General features: G+C 43.2%; 1 long non-coding RNA gene across 1 annotated transcript; it reads left to right on the top strand.

Moving 5' to 3' along the window:
• Positions 1–3,211: 3,211 nt before the first annotated feature.
• LOC140895501 (uncharacterized) lies at positions 3,212–7,069 on the top strand. The gene is made up of 3 exons (XR_012154218.1): positions 3,212–3,349; positions 3,735–3,824; positions 5,956–7,069. It is a non-coding gene; the product is annotated as an uncharacterized LOC140895501 (long non-coding RNA).
• Positions 7,070–19,130: the final 12,061 nt, after the last annotated feature.

Genomic DNA, 19,130 nt, shown 5'->3' with positions numbered 1-19,130 from the left:
AAATTTGTTGGCATATGTGTAGGGAATAATGACACAAAAGATCTTCATGCATCAGGAACATCAACATGCATAATCAAACTGCTGAGAAAGTGTTGCCACTCATCTGAAGTATCAAGATTGGTCACTTTCAGTAAAAGTAAAAAGAAAAGGAGTACTTGTGGCACCTTAGAGACTAACCAATTTATTTGAGCATAAGCTTTCATGAGCTACAGCTCACTTCATCGGCTGTAGCTCACGAAAGCTTATGCTCAAATAAATTGGTTAGTCTCTAAGGTGCCACAAGTACTTCTTTTCTTTTTGCAAATACAGACTAACACGGCTGTTACTCTGAAACCTTTCAGTAAAAGTGAAATTGAAAGAAAAGACACAAATACAGGATGGCCTTTGTCAAAGACCTCTGTGCCAAATTTGCAAACCAGCTTCTAAAAATGAACCCTCAATTTTGCATGCTCTTTACTGGCACCTGAAAATTTAGTACCTAGATGTCTAGCTACCTGGTTTGTGTGTACAAATCAGCTATTTTACACACATGGAGACCATTGCAACTGATTAAGAGTGTGTGCACTGTTGGTGGCTAAGCTGAGGCTACTTAGAAAATTTGTCCTTTTAGAAATTAAATGAATAAGTATAGAATAGCTTGCTGGTAGCAGGTGCTTAGCAACACATTGTTTCTTGGCTTTCCCGGTGACTGCATCCGTCCTTTGAGACTGTCATCAAAGACCACATAGTCCCTGAGGCTGTGAGGTGAGTCCATCTTGTAAATGTCACCTTTAAAAATAATGCAAGAGTCTTGAATTTTATTTTTTGCACAATATCAAATAGGCAAACCTTCCCCATGAAGTTAGCTTACTGCTAATAGGGCCAAATCTTCTTCCATGCCTGCAGAAGACTCAGAATCTGGTAGAATTCTAGGGTACCCCCTGCAATGAGAAGCTTGGAAGTGTAGAGCCCATTAACAATTAGCTGTTAAATAGTGCTCAAAATACTTTACAAAGGTCAGTGTTTTAATCCCCATTTTAGAGATGGGGAAACCAAGGCACTCCAGTGAAGTGATTTGCCCAAGGTCACACACACACCCACACACACCAGGTGAGTGCTAGACCAATGCTCTGATTCATTAGGCCACACTGTCACCAAGGACCACTAGATGGCCTGGAGCCAAGTTCCAGAGAGGTTATCTCAAAGGGAGTGTGGAAATAGCTCTCAGAGCCTAGCAGCAGCTATTGGACTCAGTGGGTACCAACCTCTTCCCTGTGGATATAACCTTTTGTAACACTGACCCACGTTATGTGACTGAGACCAGGGAATAAAGATCAGTCTCTTGTCAACACTTCTTTGTCTGACACTTGTATTCATGTGAAGGGCTAGAATTGGGCCAGGTCACACTGGGTTGGAGACTCATTGCTCTATTTTGAGTGTGCCAATTTGTGCTCCAGAATTTGAGCATTCATTAAACATCATTAAGTGGAGAAAACACTGAAAATGTGAAATAAGTATAACCAGTAGTTTTTAGAAAGACAAGGTGGGAAAGGTAACACCTTTTATTGAACTAACTTCCACTGGTGAGAGAGATGAGCTGAAGCAAGAAGAGCTCTGTGAAATCTTCTCTCTCTCACTCTCTTTCTCTCTCACCTACAGAAGTTGGTCCAATAAAAGGTATTACCTCCCCCGCCTTGTCTTTCTAATATCCTGGGACTGACATGGCTACAACACTGCCTACACCCATACTTATTATTTATTTGTATTAATTTAGCAACTAGGACCCCGTTGCGTTAGGTGCTGTACAAACACAAAACAAAATGACTATCTGCCCCAAATAACTTACAATCTAAGTATAAGACAAGGCCAAGAGATGGATATAGATAGATGGACAGGGGACTAAAAGGAAACAATGAGACAATATTGTTTAAATAGAGAAGACAGACACCAGATGAGGGAAGGGATGTAACATGCCACCAGAGTGATCAATGTGATGGTAGCAAATGTCATGTTAGTGCCACAATTTTAGGGGGAGTGGATTTAGTTTGTAGGGGATCAGCTAAATGGAAAGAAAAGGGAAGGAAAGTTGATAAGGAGGAGGGCAGGACAGGGAAGGGGAGAAGAGGGTAATGCGGGCAGGTCTGGAGTGAAGCAGAGGTGAAAACACAATGAGGAGGGAGGGGAGGTGTGGCGCAAATAGCCAAGTGACATGGGGCAGAGAAAGTCAATTTTGACAGGAATGTCCAGAGGTCCCTGCTTTGACTGCTTCTGCTCCTATCAGCTGGAGTCTCTGGCTGGCAGCTCTCTGCAGTTTCCCCCCAAGGCCACACAGTGGTCGGGGGTGGGGAGAGTAAGGAAGAGAGCTACTGCCTAGGTCCTAATGTCCCCAGAGTGTATGTGTGTGTGGCATGTCTCCTGTGCACAGTCTGGATACAAGGGTGTGCTGAGGAGAGGGCTGGGTCCCATTTTACCCCCTCCCCCTCCTTGGACAGCAGTCTCTGCTTTGGCAGCTTCTGGTGCTACTAGCGGGAGCCTGTACCTATCCTGGCAGAATGCACCTAGTGTAGACACAGCCCTGGGGGACTGTCTCTGAGAGTGTCAGTAACTGAGGTGTCATTTCCATTGGAGCCTTGACCTCTCTGTTGCAGTTGCCATCAGGGGTGTCCCTGGGTGCTGATGGTGACAGTGCTGTCTGTGAACTGGACACGTATTCACCAAGAACTGGGCTAAGAGCACCACTCCTCTCAGACAGGACACAGCTGCTATTTGGTTGCAGTGCTGTTAACTCTTACGATTTTCTGACAAGTGACACAATTGGGGCTGGAGCCAGGCTCATGAAGACACTAGAAGCTCCAGACCAAGTGCATTTGAGTCCTCGGAGTGGCTGCCTACCCCACTTGACTGCCTCCTGGGGCCTAGCAACCAACCAGAGCTGCTACAGGAGTTCCCCCTCCCCCTCACCTCAACAATCTGAACCATTCTCACAGGTGAGAGCTGAAGAGCCCAGCAGCTCAGGGTGGCTCCGCTTGTCCTCCCCCCACCTCTCTGCATCCCTGTAGTACCCGGCCTGGGGAGCAGCAGAGAGGGGTGAAGGGCACCTGGATCTGTCCCCTTGAGCCTGGAGGGGGATGAGGAACAGCACGAGGAGCAGAGGTGAGGTGCGCAGGGGAGGTTGTCAGGGGCGGAACTGATCATCATGATGTTCCCATTATGCCTCTGGTGTTTAGGGCAGCAATGAAGCTCCTCCACTCCTGTCTGTTTCTGGAAAGTCTTTCAACGGTTCCCCAGCTGTGCCCCAGGTTTTTCAGCTCCGCTTCCACAGCTCTTTGCCATGTTGTTTTCGGGAAGCCTCGTTTTCGCTTGTCTTCAGGTACCCATCTTATTGCTTTTCTGGTGATGGACTCAGTTTCCATCCGAAGCACATGGCCAATCCATCTCCACCGCCTCCTGGCAATGATGGTGTGCATATCCTCTTGGTGGCACTGTGTCAATTGATCTTGGCTTGAGATTGTTGGCGGAACTGAGGGGGGAACATAATTACCGGAGAGGGGACAGGCTGAGTGAGGGTGAGAGCTCCTTCAGCAGGCCAAAATCACCTTCTCCAGTATATTTGGGAGAGTGGGCAATACCAATTGTCTCTCTCTCACACACGCAGGGCAGGGAGAAGTAAAAAATCAAGACAGACTGAAAAAAGACAATATAGTGTTTAAAAAGAAACTTTTTTTTGGCTAATCTCATGATTTTTGATCTCCTAGGTTGGCAATACTGTGGTCACCACTGACCTAGGATAGATTCAACCAGTGGTAGCGAGGTGAAGAAACCTGTGGATACGTCTACACTGCAGTGTAAGCCTGGGCTCAGACTCAAGCTTGAACCCAACCCCCCCTTCCATCTACACACAAATCTCTCAGACTCAGGCTCAGTCTTAGGGTCCTGTGGGGGTGAAGGGTCCGAGTGCATATCAAGCCAGGACCCAGGGTTCAAGCTCTATTGTTTTGCAGTCTAGACACAGCCCCTTTGACTTACATCCTGGGAGTCTGCCAAAAATATCCCACAATCCCAAGGGCCTGATTCCTTTGTCCTCTTTATCCCCAGAATCTCGAATCAACTAGAGTGAAAACAGAAGCAACCTCCTTTGGTGTACTGCAGCAGCTCAGTGAATCAGTGTTAACTCTTTCGTTGTCTTCTGACCACTGAGCTGCAAACACACCATCAGAGAGCCTTCTGCCTTGGCAATGGAGACTGACTAGAACAAGCCCTTTTCAAAGCATGCTGCTTCATGGTAACTGGAGCACAGCCAGATTTTGGTAAATCTCAGGTGCGAGGCCAGCAAAACAGTGGACTTCAGTAAGAATACCAGGAATGATCACGCATACCAACAAATAACAATTGGCACTGCTGCAAATTTACCACACCAGTGGCCAGTGCAGGGACCAGATTAAGTGTCATGAGTGAGTACAAGAAAGCCAGGGACCAGAACTGGACCTTCGGCAACTTGCCAACATCCTGCCTGTTTTATGAGGAGTTTAACTGAGTGCTGGGCGCTGCGCTAAGAATGGAACCAATGGTGCTGCATCATGACCTGATCATCTGGAATGGTACCCTGCTGGCTCCAGGATCCAGCGTAGGGCATGATGGGAGCCAGCAGCAGGCAACAAGTGAGGTCAGCGAAGTGACTCTGTTACTGAAACTGGTTTCAAAGGAGCAGGAGCAGCAGCAGCACATCCTGGGGCTGTACTTGGAGGAGCTGTTTGATGCTCCCCTGATGAACAGCCCACTGTGGAGCCTGCAGCAAACACAGTCAGAACAGAAGCCACCTGGAGACTAGTAAGTTTCTGGCTCCATTATAATGTTTATCAATACAGTAATGGAAGGGATTTCCATTCTAAGAACCAATGCAAAAGTTATTAGAAGCCCCAGCTAGCAGCGTGCATCCACGAATGGCAGATTGTATGCCACCAGCATGGCTCCCTGCCCCCCACCACATGGAGTTAAAAATGGAAACCAGGAAATGCAGACAGTAAAAATGCCTTGAAAGTGAATTTTTACTGGAAGGGCACAGATTTTTGTTAGGGCATTCCTGTTTCTTAAAAAATAATAACCTTACATTGCCATTCTTGTAAGTACGCTGCTCCGTAACGAGACTCCTGGAAACTGTGAACTGTGGGGTGGGAGATGGAAATGTGTTCCATGCAAAAATCTAGCCCCTTTCAGGTTCATGTAATCTATGCAGTCCATAGGTGACAGAAGCATTTGTCCTAAATTTGATGAGGGTTTGAAAATCTATCCAGAAATGTGCTGGGGCGGGCGGTTGTGTAAGGGGATGGCTGTGGAGTTCTGTGTGTCTGCATGCAATCACAGCTGGCTAATGTGGAAGCTAATGCTGCATCCTGTTGATTCTCTGATGAATTCTGACCCAATCCCTCGTACTGAGAGATGCAAACTTTTCCGGAAGCAGAAACACATTTTGGAGAAGGGTGTATTTTCCAGGGCCACCTGGGTAGCTGACCAGGCAGGCAAGTGCACTCACAGATGGGCTATTCAGTCACTATACATTTGAATAATTTGGCTGCATATGCTGCCGGTTTCTCACCAGCAGCTTGGAATAACATCTCCTTTTGCCAATCGAGCACCACAAGAACTATTATATCTTCCAAAATGTGGAAGCCCTGGAAAAATCTTTTGTAGCAAGGCCACTGACAGTTGTCCCTCCCAACCCAAGAAGATCTGCAATTTTTAGAAATCAAGAAACAGCTCTGAATATTTAACATACCATTGTCTCTGCACTTCTTTCATTGTGATTAACCAGACTGTGTTCTGGGAGCTTCTGTGGACTAAAACATCCCTCTCACAATGTATTGAATTTCAGCTTGGAAAAGTAACATTTTATATCCTTGAAATTCCATAAGGATCTTTTCCGTGTTTCTGCACTGAGCTGTTTGAGACAATAATGCTCTGTGTCTTGTCCTGTTCCAGGCCCCGTGATCTCTACTGGCTGCAGTACCTCCACAGCTCACCCACACTGCAGTACAAGGCTGGGCCAGTGTAGCTTCACTGACCGTTCCAAGAGGAAGCATTTCTGTGATAAACTTATGGTTGAAGTTCTTGACAGGACCAACAAACGGGTCCAGTACCAAAACCAGAAGGACTTACAGCTAGAGAAAAGGCACGGCGAGAGAGAAGAGGACAGCCTGAGGCTGGCTGCATAGCTTGAGGACAGGGTTTCAGCATGGGAGCAGGCACTTCCTTTGCAGTTCCTGAAACAGGAACGGTGGCTAAGGGAGGAGGACAGAGCTCAGCAGAGAGAACTGTTTGAGTGGCTGATATCACTAATGGCTGCGAGAGTACTAGCTTCTGCTGCACCCACATCCCAGCCTGAGTGCCCGGCATGGTACCATCAGATGCAGTCCAGAAACAGCTTGGCTGGGTGGACATACAGTCGGGCCCCATGAGTGGCTGGGCAGGCCAACTTAGCCCCATGCAGTCCTCCATCTTTGACTCTCTCCCCTATGGATGCCTCCACCTCCCTTCTTCAGTACTAAGAGATTGGGAGACAGGGAAAGGAGAATCAAGGCCATGACGCATGGGGGTTTCTGTATTGTACACAGTTTCACTGTTTGCACTTGTTCATGTACTTTTTTTGGGGGAAAGATTCTGTTGTTACCAGGAGAAGCGGAAGCGCCCTAAAAATGGGGGAGGGGGGGCCACAGGAGCCCGAACCACCACAGGCACTGCACCTCCCCCTGCACTGCACCTTCCCTCCTGAGGCTCCACCCTCATGCTGCCCCTACCCCCAAACCTCCGCTCCCATGCCGCCCCTTCTCCTCAAGCCCCTGCGCCGCCCCTTCATCCCTCGACTCCGCCTCCTCCTCTCTCCTCTCCGTCCCCTCCCCTCATCACTCACCCTTACGTCTGGTAAAAAGTGGGAGGCCAGGGGTTCATGGCCCCCCAGTTCCAGCGTCCCCGGTTGTTACTAGTATTTTGGTGTGGTAGGTAGGCCAGCTGCCATTAACAATGGGTCAATGTTGTACTTTTCTAATACATATTATAAACAAAGCTTTTTATGTCACCAACAAAGTTTGTTGCTATCACTGCATCACATCATATTTAAAATAATATGTATTTAAAATAATAAAGGTAAACACATGAAAAAGGACAATTAGGAATTAGTAAGTTAACACTATTCCTCTATATGGTTAGGTACATCAATTCACTTCAATCACTTCCTTATACGAATCCATACTGTGAATCATCCCCCATCCCCATTTCATAAGTGGCCAGTCATCCATAAGTACACTGCATGACAATCAAGCCCCCATCCCTCCTCAAGCATCCTCTCCCCTCCAGAAGCACATTCATAAAGGTATTATTCCCCCTCTTCCCTTGAGCCATGCAAGTCCATAATGCGGGCGCAAAAAGCATCCCTGAGTTCTGTTGCCCGGATACATCCAACTCCAGCTGTGGTAGGTGGACTTTCTGGCTGAGTGTACCAATTCAGCAGCCCCTCACTGTCATAGGTGCATTCAGAGGGAAATGGTGCACCTCTGGCTTCACAAAGATTGCGAAGAGCCATGGTAGTGCAGACAGCACTGATGAGATTGGCATCCAAAAGTGTCTGTAGACCTCTCCAATGGGATTTCAATCTGCCAAAAACACATTTAACAACCATTCTACACCTACTGAGCTTCCAGATGGCTACAGCAACCCGCTTCTGGACCAGCAAGGGTGCCTTCATGTGTGCACCTAGTTTACGCTGAAATGTTGGAGGAAGCTGCTTGTAAAGCTCCAGAAATGTGGCTTTCTTCATGTGAAAGTTCTGGAGTCACTGCTGGTCATCCCAGGTCCGCATGATTATGTGATCCCACCAGTCGGTGCTTGTGGCCCTGTGTCAGAAGTGCCAGTCTATTCAGGGGGCATCAGCAGCTATACTGAGTGTCATGAGCAGACTCAGCCAGTTTGAGTCTGCCTTGCCTGGGTACTCCTCCTCCTCTGCTGCCTCCTCCTCCTGATCCATCATGAGTTCTGTCAGGTGCCTTTGATGGGTCAAAAAATTATACCAACATGACCACGAGTGTCCCATGGAAATGCTGCCTGTTTCCGGACACAGGAGTGAAAGCGCAAGCAAGAGAAGTACTTGAAAACTTTTCCTCCATGTTGCTGGTTCTGGTAACTGGGAGTGGAGCTGGGCTGTTCAAACTTCCTGTAATGTGCAGGATGCACTGCCAAGTTCTTCACAATGCACCATGTCAGAAAGCTACAGTGGCCTCATTTTGGGAGTCTGCTAGGGAGTTTGGGAAATGGCTGGTTTGACTCGGGTCTGTGTGCTGAAGTGTGGATGCCAGAGCCCTAGATTTGAGCCTGGGTTAGAAAATTCTTAATATAGGGTTGACAATCAGTGTAGATGCTCAAGCCCAGAGTTCTGTAAACCAGGGTCAGCTAACTCGAGTCCCAAAAACCCTGGGGTTACTTTGCAGCATAGACATACCCTGTGAAACCTACACATTTTCTGGTGGAAAAGCTCTTGTAAATTAATGATGCCCAGAGCAGCATTAATTAAGTTCAGGTCTGTAGATTTGACCTGCCTCAAAAGGAAGGTAGTGTGCAATTGCAGACCAAGGACCAGTGGAAGCATACTGCACTTGAGCTGCTGCTGTTGCAGAAAGAAAAATTCCAGAACAGCCTCTAGGACAGTGCAAAGGAATGTGTACATTTCATGAATTCTCCTAGGGCAGTGCTGATTAGGCTCCAATTCTTCCTTGATCATCAAGGTCTCCTTGAGAGCAAGCCCACATGTTCCAGGCTCTCTATGCATCTGTGACTCCAACTCACCAAGGAGAGCATTTGCCAGGGACCCTGTGAGTTGAAACTTTGGCTCACGGTATTTATTTTGCAAGTTGTTAGCTCTGAATGTGGAGTGGTGACTCATGGGTTGGACTTCTGAAAAAATGGGGATACTGATGTCTGAAGAAAGACAGCCCTGGGCACCAGGCAGAGCAGAGAGCTTCCCAACTATGTGGGTTTTTAAAGATATATTTATAAATTTGAATTTTCAAGGTTTAATACTGCAGCTGTCATCCCCAGGAGTCACACATTGGTCTCATGAGGCCCTAGTAGGCCAAGTCTTTCCAACCCTTCCACAAATGGAAGCTCATCTTGGACAGAAGATCCCATCCATTTTCTGGTTCAAAAGAAAGACCTTGTGTCAGTTCAAGCACATCTTTTTATACCAAAAGCCCTGTCTGTCTCCTTGTCTCTGGAAAACTGAGCTTGAACCAGTATATGGAAATCACTCCAGGGGGTGATACCCCTTTGTTTAGTCTCAGTGATTCACCTTCATCACCTCCACTGTTTTTAGTTCCTCTTGGAGCTGTGGTAAGCATCCCCCATGGAGTAGAACACAATCATACAAAACCATTCATAGATTTAATAGAATATAGTCACCAAAGGTCATGAATGCGATTACAGAATTAGTCACATCTCCCTCCATACAGAAGTGAATGTCACTAGGGTGCTTGATCATCATCCTAGAGGAACCTACAGGTTCATTCCCTGGCTGGCATGACAGTTAATACCTTTTATAATTTCAAATTATAATTCATATAATAAACTTTCTTCCCCATAGCCCAAATCCTTTCTCCATCCCACCTCTCTGGAGGTCAGGGACTGGGAATCCCTGTGGCATGACCTCAGCTACTGGGGTGGGGGGGAGGAGGAAGATTACTGAACCCCCACTACACCTATACCCACACACAACCACACTCTCAGAGTGTTGGCCTTTTGTTCCTGACACACGAAGCATCAAAGTCATAGCAAGCAGCATTTCCTTCCCCACCAGTCTCAGACTCTTACATTTTTACAGACCATCAAGCAGTCAGATTGGGGGAAGAAATTCCCTTTCCTTCTTGGCTATCTAAGCAATTGGTTACTTTGTTACCTGCTGGGAGGATCCTACCCCCACTTCTTACTATCAGCTACTCCATTTGCATTCTGGCTCACTGCTCCCTCTACATGTTGGGAGTCAGCTGAAGGAGTTTGATTCACCCTCTCTGCCTTTCCTGGATAAAAGCCTGAATATGGTTTTAAAACCCCGGTTTTATTTCCAACATTCCTGCCATATTCCCATAGTCGGAGTCCCAGGACCTTCTTTGGTGTCCTATATTGACTCTGGTCACAAGCAGAGCACTGGGGTTCATCTGTTTGCCTACCAGCTCCTGAGTATGTAATTCCTTATATCCTTCCTCTTGGGTTCCATGGGTGTGACTTTACAAACAGTCTTCTGCTGTTTGAGCCAGTAGCATTTGTCCTGGTCAGCAAACTTCTGTTGCTCCAGGTCAGTCTCTAGCTTCCCCCATCTCTCCCGAATAAGCAGCCTTTTCCACTCCAGCCTCCATGTCTCTAGACCTCTTGCCATCACTGCTGCCTCTGCTGGACTGTCTGTGGCACCATCTCCTTGGTCCCCTGCATGCCATATAGGAGGAAAAGGGAGCTCTCCTAGCCCCTATCTGAAGGGGGTACCCTATCCTGCTGCAGAATGGCACCATAGAGGACCACATGGTAGTAAGCCTTGCTCAAAGCAAGTCTAATCCAAATGTTGATTTGTGCGCTATTGGGAGCCCTGGTGAGTGGACATAAAGTGTGTTAGGGATGTTCAAGTTGGATCATGCCAACTTTCTATAGTGTAGATGAGGTCACAGATTGAACACTGCTGCTGCAAAAACTTGAAATTGAGATTCAGTGAAGGATTTCAGCATATCCTATTAGCATTTCATTGTATTAAGATAACTTAATAAGGTGCTGTTCAATACAACAAAGGAAGCATAAACTCTATTACAAAGTAGAACTGGGTTTCTAGCAATTTCTTTAATAAGTGCTAACCTGAAAGCTAATCTGGTGGTAATTTTCCTTCCTATGCATTTCTCTACACTTAGGTTAAGGTGCCCAGTGCTCCATTTGTGTGTATGTGTGTGTGTGTAAGTTGATTAAGCATTTCTATTCATTCTGCTCTTAACTGATGATAAATTTAGAAATATGAAGTTAGATGTTTACAATAATGAGTAATTAAGATTATTTATGAAAACATACACAGTTAATATTGTCAATTACTTCACAGAATAATAGTCATAGCTAATGTCCAGAGAAAGATGTCTTGGACCATTTAATGCAACTAGCTGCATCAGGCAGTATATAATGCTACATTAATCACACCTTAAAGGTATCTAACTTTATAATTAGCACCGCTAGAAATGGTACCGTAACTGCCCGTGCCAGCTTTCTTGCAATGCTTGGTTGCTCTATAATGAAAGCTGATTTCACTGTAAATATTTAAAGAGCTAGATTCATCCCTGACTTCAGATTCATTAACTTCCACCATGTGTGAATTTAGCTTACTGGGTCAAAACATTCTCAGTTACATCCCTTCAAGCCTATTGACTTCAGTGAGTTGTACAGGTCGGCAGAATATGACCCACTGATATAAGTTTTCTTTTCAAAAGGCTATTTATTACTATTCTTGCCAAATACAGCATCATCATTTAAATGGCTTTTAAAGGAAAATCCCTGCCTTTCCCCAGTAAGCTACCCTCATTTTGCATTGTTAACAGAACTTGGAGACCATTACTTCTCATGGAGAGGGTTAATGGCTGCAGTGCAATGAGCTGAAGTTGGAGGCAGGTACAAATAAAAAAGGACCACAGAAGGTGTGGAGAGGAGGTTACTAGAGAAGAGCTGTTGGGACATAGTTTCAAAGGGCATTTTGCAAAATAATGCTTTAATTAAGTTATGCAATATTCACAAATATGCATGCAAGGAAGGTGGCCAGTATGTCCCTCAGCCCCCACCGCTTCCAGCAGCTCCCATTGGACTGGAGCAGTGAACCGTGGCCACTGGTAGCTGCGATCTGCCGAACCTGCGGACGTGGCAGGTAAACAAACCAGCCTGGCCTGGCAGGAGCTTTTCCTGCACAAGCGGCGGAACAAGTTCGGGAACCACTGCCCTAGAGCACCCACCCTGGGCAGGAAAGAACAACTGCATGCAGTAGGGGATCCCTGTATCCTTGTTCTCCTGTCTGGAGAAAGCAGCAGCTGATAAAGCTTGCAGCCTCCTTTGCTGGGGAAGGAAGCACTGTACAGTAGGCACTGCTGAGTGTGCAGTTGGGTTTGTGGCTGGATGGGAATCTTGCCCTAACACTGGTTCAATCCCACCAAAGTTAAGGTACATAACTGCCCACTAACAAATCTCTCATCTACATTTACAATACCCCTGATAATTCATTCATTGCCTCCTAAGTCAAAGCTATAGAGAATATGAAATACCTGCTCATATCTGGTGCTATTTATTTAAAGATAATCTTCAACTCTGAATCTTTACCTAGACTTCAATGTGAAACAACGCAACGCTTCCTAATGCTTAAAATGCAGTCATATAACAAGGGAGCTATTGTCTGTAAAAACTTTTGGCACTGGAAATCAAACATGCTCTTTTCCAAAACTTAAATGCAATAATGAGGATAGAAGGGATTTATTAGGAAATGTGCATTACATATGGGGTCATCTGGGATTGCCACAGTTGACTTCTTCTCATTGCTTTGAGTAAATCCATATCGGATGTGTTAAGGCTTGACTGAGTTACAGTGATGCATAACTATGTCAAATGACTTCTGAGCTATAGTGCTTTCACTTCTGCATTTATCAGGAAACAAACACAGGGGCCTTGTTTTACTTTATTAATCTGTAGATGTTAAGGCCATGGCAAAAAGTATAGTTCACCTTGCAGTTAATAGATAATGCCATCTAGTGGCAAACCAACAAGCAAAGATACAAGGAATCCATCTAGCTGTCCAGGCTGGGTTTGATGATCTAATTAGTCTTCTAGGCAGCTGACTGTTTTAATACGGAATTATACTTAAAAATGAACATCAGTGCTCTTTCTCTAACTTCTCCAAAACATCTTCAAAAAGGCGTGTCTATTTCAGGGGCATTTTGTTCTCAAAAACAGATATAAACTTTCATCTCAGTGAACTTGTATTAATTACAAATGCAAAATGTGAAATGGACCCTAGAGAATCTCGCTGTTTTTTATCGGATTTAATTTATTTAGTAATTATTTTTATTTATTTTTTGGAAGTGGAAGCATCTTCAGGCACATGTAAGAAAGAATTCAAGAGAAACTTCCTGATATGACTTGCCAACTAGAACACGCTGTAATTCTCCTGAGGCATCTGAGAGTGAATGGCCTTCATCTTTAGAGTCAAACACATAAAGTCAAATGACATAGGTTTGTGATGTATTGTTGATACATATACGGGGCCAGATTCTTATATTCATACTGAATAGTTACTTACTCCATTAATAGGCTTGTTCAAATCCACAGAGAAAGGTGCTATCCATCATGAGTAAGTTATCAGCATCATCAGTGTAAGGCAGAGATTACATTTTTACTAACCTTTTCTAAACCCTGATTTAGCTTTGGATATAAACCTCTGCATGGCTGATGTCAGCTTGTTTTGATTTTTAGAAGTTCATTAATTCAAAGAAATCCTCACAGGTACATACCTCATGTTGTTTTCACATTTAATTAAATGAAAATTAAGTGCAAATTAAGCCATAACAAATTAGATTCAGTGGGTGAGTGTTGTGTGCGTAAATCACACTCTCAAGTGTTATCAGCACTTATGATGTTACTTGCTATTCTTTTCAGATTTTAAAAAGGATGCCAGTTTAGAGTTCCTAAAGAAATATCTTCAGAACAGTATCAACAGAGCAAGATAAACAGAATACAGTGCAATAAGTCTGGTAAAAGCATATTTTAATGCACGACACATTAAATGACTGTATGCTGTGCAGGGGTCCAAATCTGCAATCCCTGTGAAAACCCCAAGCGAATGGGCCAAAATGACACACATCCACAGTAAAGCTAGAAAAATTTAAAATAAGAGCCAAGCAGGCTTTTGAGCCAATGTAAAAAAAATTCTTGGATTTATCTATTGCTAAGTGACAGTTATACTTCAGGCACCAGTGGCCACTGCTGCATGTTGCTTCTTGGAAGGACTCTGGTTGCCACAGGCACAGAAGTTAGGATCTTCTCTCCCTCGTCCGGTATTGTAGGATGGTAAAAATCTACAATCCACTCCCTTAGTTTAGCCATGAAGTTCCTGGGAAAACCAACTTTGCTATGGTTACTTCTGTCCCTCGTGGCAACCTCACCAACAGCTCCAGGGTGTCAGCACATGTTTGAAAAGTTCCAGTCCAAGCTCATTTAGGTGCCTCTGTCCATGTTACAGAGCAGCACATGTGCAGAGGATGGAAGACACAGCACAGTTGTGTTACTGTTCTGAGCTTGCCTGGAATAAAGGATAGTCTATGGCAAAGCATGCCTCATCCCAATCCCCCCTTTTTTTTTAGCCCAAATAGGAAGGCCTCCATGGGGAAATGCTGTAACTCAGGAAGAAAAATTCAGGAAGAAAGTGCATTTTAATGAGACTGGCTCAGCCAAACCATTTATCTCCTGCATGTTCCAGTATTTATGTTTTCCTAGTTCTTGAGCATCCAGATGCTGCAAAGCTCTTTCCAACACCCCTTCCCCTTAGTTTCTTCCACTTATGCTCAGGTGATGAGCTATCTGGACCCAATTACAGGTATACCTTACTGGAGCCATTAAGAAAAAGAAGGAGAAGAAGCAGTGCGACCTGAACTGCAGCTGTCTCAGAAAGTGGTGGAGGAATGAGTGGCTCACAGAAGCTCTATTTCAAAATCCCAGCATTGTACATGTAATGAAAATCTGTGTGGCTGCCCTGACTTCAGCGGCACACAGTTCTAGCAAAATTTTCAGCATGCTTAGTTCAAATTCATCTTTGTGTATTGCCACCATCCAGTGTACACAATTCAGTGTTTGTACATTATTTATTGTTGTATTGTAGTATGGCATTAGAGGCCGCAGCTCCATTGTGCTAGGCACTGTACAGGCAAGTAACAAAGAGATGGTCCCTGCCCTGAAGAGCTTACATGCTACATAAGTGTGCATATAAGATAATTTGAAAATGTGTCCCTCACTGACTTCTATGGAAGCAGGATCAGGCCCTTGAATCATGAGAAGGCAGGGAAAGGCATGGATAAATGAGGAGAAAATCATAATTAACAAGATAACAGTACCAAGCTGATGGACTTAATACAAACAACAAGAGAGGAACTAAACATTTGCTTTTATATAATGTGCTGTATCTCAAGAGAAATGGTACATTTACAGGTTAAAAATTTGCTAGAGTAAAACTGAGATGTCCTGGAAAATGAAATGATAAAGAAATCTAGGTCTCCCTGCTTAGAAATGATTTTTCTTTCCTCGTGAATTTGACCTTTCTGAATGTAGAAGCTTTTGTAAAGAAACTATTTTCTTACTGCCACAAAAATAGTATCCCTCTGCTCCCACCATGGTTCGAAGTTGATGCAACCTGACAAGTCATATTACAATGAAGGTTGTAACCATGCACCCCAAAATACCCATTTACATACTGATATACTTATGTGGAAAGAGCCAGACATCTGAAAATAAGACTCCCTGGTTTGAGTGTCAGGCTGTAAAAATTAAGTACAATAAATCGAACGGTGTTGCTTTTTTGTAAATACGCCAAAAATCTCTCAAAATGCATATTCTCTAAAATAATTATGTGAAAACAAAGTGGATTCCTGTGGATTGAGAGAAGGTACAGAACTCGCAGTTTGCAGGCTTCTGAAATATCGGTGTACTGTGATGATGAATATGTAGTCTAGATGGAAGAAAAGAAGTTGCCTGCTTCACCTGTCAAATTGTCTCCTGCCAGTTGATTAATCTGAAGGGCACTGGCATCTGCTCTGGGGAAAATCTGCCTGTATTTTAGCCACCTGTGAGAGATAGAAATTGATTTTTGTCATTACTCTTGTAATATTATTTTTATCTAACCCTAACAATTCCCTAAAATCAGTATCTACAGAATCCATTACTTTGGGAAAGCAACTAGCTTTAAAGTAAATTATTCCAAATCTGAACTACTACCTCTAAATATGCCAGACTCTGAGAAGTTACCCCTCTAGAAAACATTTGGGTACAAATGGGCAACAGGTTCTGTAAGATACCTGGGAATTCAAATCTCAAACAACCTAAAAGAGCTGTATGATTCAAATATCAAACCACAACTTCAGCAAATGAAAAAAAGATTTGGAGCACGGGGGGGATGTATGCAATTTCTTGATTCGGAAGAACAGTCACACTCAAAATGAATATTCTGCCAAGGGCAATTTTTTTGTTTCAAAATCTTTCTATAATCATCCCAGATATAACTTTAGCAGAAATAGAGAGAATTTATATGGAATAAGAAAACACTGAGAATGAGTGCAGATACTTTACACAGACCCATTAAACAGGGGGTACTATTGGTTTCAAATATTACACAGTTCAAATATTACAGTATACGGTTTCAAATGCTATCAAGACAGATAGTTCAAAGCAACAGCTGCTTGGGGGTGTTCTAATCCAGATAAACACTGTGTCTTTATTGAACAAGAAAACTGTGGCAGTGCAAACTTTACTAGGGTACTACAGATTAACAAAAGGCCACACTTTCCAGAAATGTATACACATCCTTTAGAAAAGCCTACTCATAAGAATGGCCATACTGGGTCGGCTCAAAGGTTCATATAGGCCAGTATTCTGTCTTCCGACAGTGGACAGTGCCAGGTGCCCCAGAGGGAATGAACAGAACAGGTAATCATAAAGTGGTTGATCCCCTGTCATCCATTCCCAGCTTCTGGCAAACAGAGGCTGGGACACCATCCCTGCCCATCCTGGCTACTAGCCATTGATGGACCTATTCCCCATGAATTTATCTAGCTCTTTTCTGAATTCTGTTACACTCTTGGTCTTCATAACATCCTCTGACAAAGAGTTCCACAGATTGACTGTGCGTTGTGTGAAAAAAATACTTCCTTTTGTTTGTTTTAAACCTGCTGCCTATTAATTTCATTTGGTGACCCTTAGTTATTCTTTCAGAGTGGTAGCTGTGTTAGTCTGTATCAGCAAAAAGAACAAAGAGTACCTGTGGCACCTTAGAGACTAACAAAATTTATTAGGGCATAAGCATCGGATGCATCCGATGAAGTGGGTTTTAGTCCACGAAAGCTTATGCCCTAATAAATTTGTTAGTCTTTAAGGTGCCACAAGTACTCCTCGTTCTTTTTCCTTAGTTCTTCTGCACTCTATGGGTTTGGGATAGAATGGATATAAATCCTTTTCATTTGCCAGTGACACTCATTTCAAATAATCCAGATTTTTTAACCCAAATCACAAAAAGGTATTTTAAAGATTAGGAGGGGCATGGAATACATACAGTTGGCCAGCTGTTCTCCAAAGAAACTTTTCTAACTTATTTATTATTCAAAACTAACTAACTTGCTCACTCTCCCAATGGTACAGTTTCTGGTTGGTTAGGAAACAAAAAAATTGCAACTATTTAATATAAATCAATGTTGTTCCTATGAAGGAAATGTCCAAGTGAGATACAGTGGAAAAAAATTTGGATAGACAAATTACCCTAGGCGGAAGGGCTTTGAACTGAAAAAGAGGACCTGCAACATCAGTTGATACCACAATAAAAGGAAATTTCTGTAAGACATTGTTTCAACGGTGCCTCATACCAATCAGGTTAAAAAACACAGGGAGATGAATGGGGAGAAATTTTGGAGAGATTGTGGTGAAAGAGGAGATTTTATATATATATGGTGGACATGTCTTATCATTCTTGAGTATTGGGGTGTGATTTGTAACCAGATACTACAAAATATTGGATATTTATTACCAAATGATTGTTCTGGGGCTTCCTAGTGGAAATGGTCACACACAGAGCAATGAAGAATGAATCTAAGCTTTCATCTGCTAGGACTGCTAGAGTACTGATAGCCTCTCACTGAAGAAAAAAAACAAATCCAAAACTAGAGAAATAGTTCAAAAAAATATGGGCCATTGTAATGGAAAAATTAATGCGTCAGTTACGTACCCAGCAAAACAGACAGAGGACAAATAGATACTTAGATATTTGGTTACTATTTATCCAATACTCAAAGTACATTTGCCTGCAAAAAAAAACCCAGCACACCTGTCAATTTTTTTTATTATTAACATTTTATAGACACATCTGGTTTGATAAATACGAGTGGAGCCAGTAGTTTCACTCAACTTCATAGAATCATAAGAAGCAACAAATCCTGGTGGTGGAAAGAGGTTCACTCTGTAATATGGTAACTTCCTGCTAGAGAGAGATTTGATTACCATATTACCACATAATGTTTCTTTAAACAAAATGTTTAATAAACTCAGTCTTGTAATGATTAATATTTTATTTTTGAACATTACATGCCAATGATTTGTAAACCCGTTAAAGCTTCCTAAATAAACTTTCTAAACACCCAAACTCAAAAAAACCCCAAAACAGTACAAACATAACAGCCACTTCCCCATATTCATTAGATCTCTGCTCTTTTTATGATGGTACTTTGCGTTTTCATTCTTCCTTCATTAGTACAGTAGCATTTATCAGTATTTGGGGCTCACACTTGATAGGTGTTTTTGTTTGCATGAGGCAGCATCAATATCATACAGAGGGAGAATGAGTGGGTAGCTGATATTAGTTGTCATCAATTTTACACAGAGGTCACTGTGTGCTACATGCCACTAGGGTCACTAGTTCAAGATGTGCATGTTATAGGTAACATTTCATATCCTGAAGGAAAAGACACTTGTTCCTTTTTAGTCCACAATTACTCCTTTAATACATGTCCTTGTTTTGTATTTATTTGCAAAGATTTAAAAAAATGCCAAAGAAAAGAGAATTTTTAGGCCTTAAGTATATTGAAGCCAACACCAATACAGGAGGAAACAAATAACTTAATCTAGACACAGAAACCTTAATGGGTAATTTAAAGAATCTGTTTTGCAGCTTCTGGGATTAATAGCTGTGTTGTAATATTCTTTTAATTTTATTTTATTTTTAAATGTGGTGACATTTAAATGCCAGACCGACAGGCCTAGGAGACTGAATCAGGCAAAGGGATTTAGACACATTTCTTCCATTAATTTTAATAGAAAAGCTATAGCTAACTGCCCAAGATAGCTTTGAAAATCTCAACCTC

This window comes from Lepidochelys kempii, chromosome 11, assembly GCF_965140285.1.
Source record: "Lepidochelys kempii isolate rLepKem1 chromosome 11, rLepKem1.hap1, whole genome shotgun sequence".
NCBI classification, from domain to species: domain Eukaryota; kingdom Metazoa; phylum Chordata; order Testudines; family Cheloniidae; genus Lepidochelys; species Lepidochelys kempii.
The sequence above is the reverse complement of the archived record's forward strand: the minus strand, read 5'-3'. Positions and strand labels throughout refer to the sequence as shown.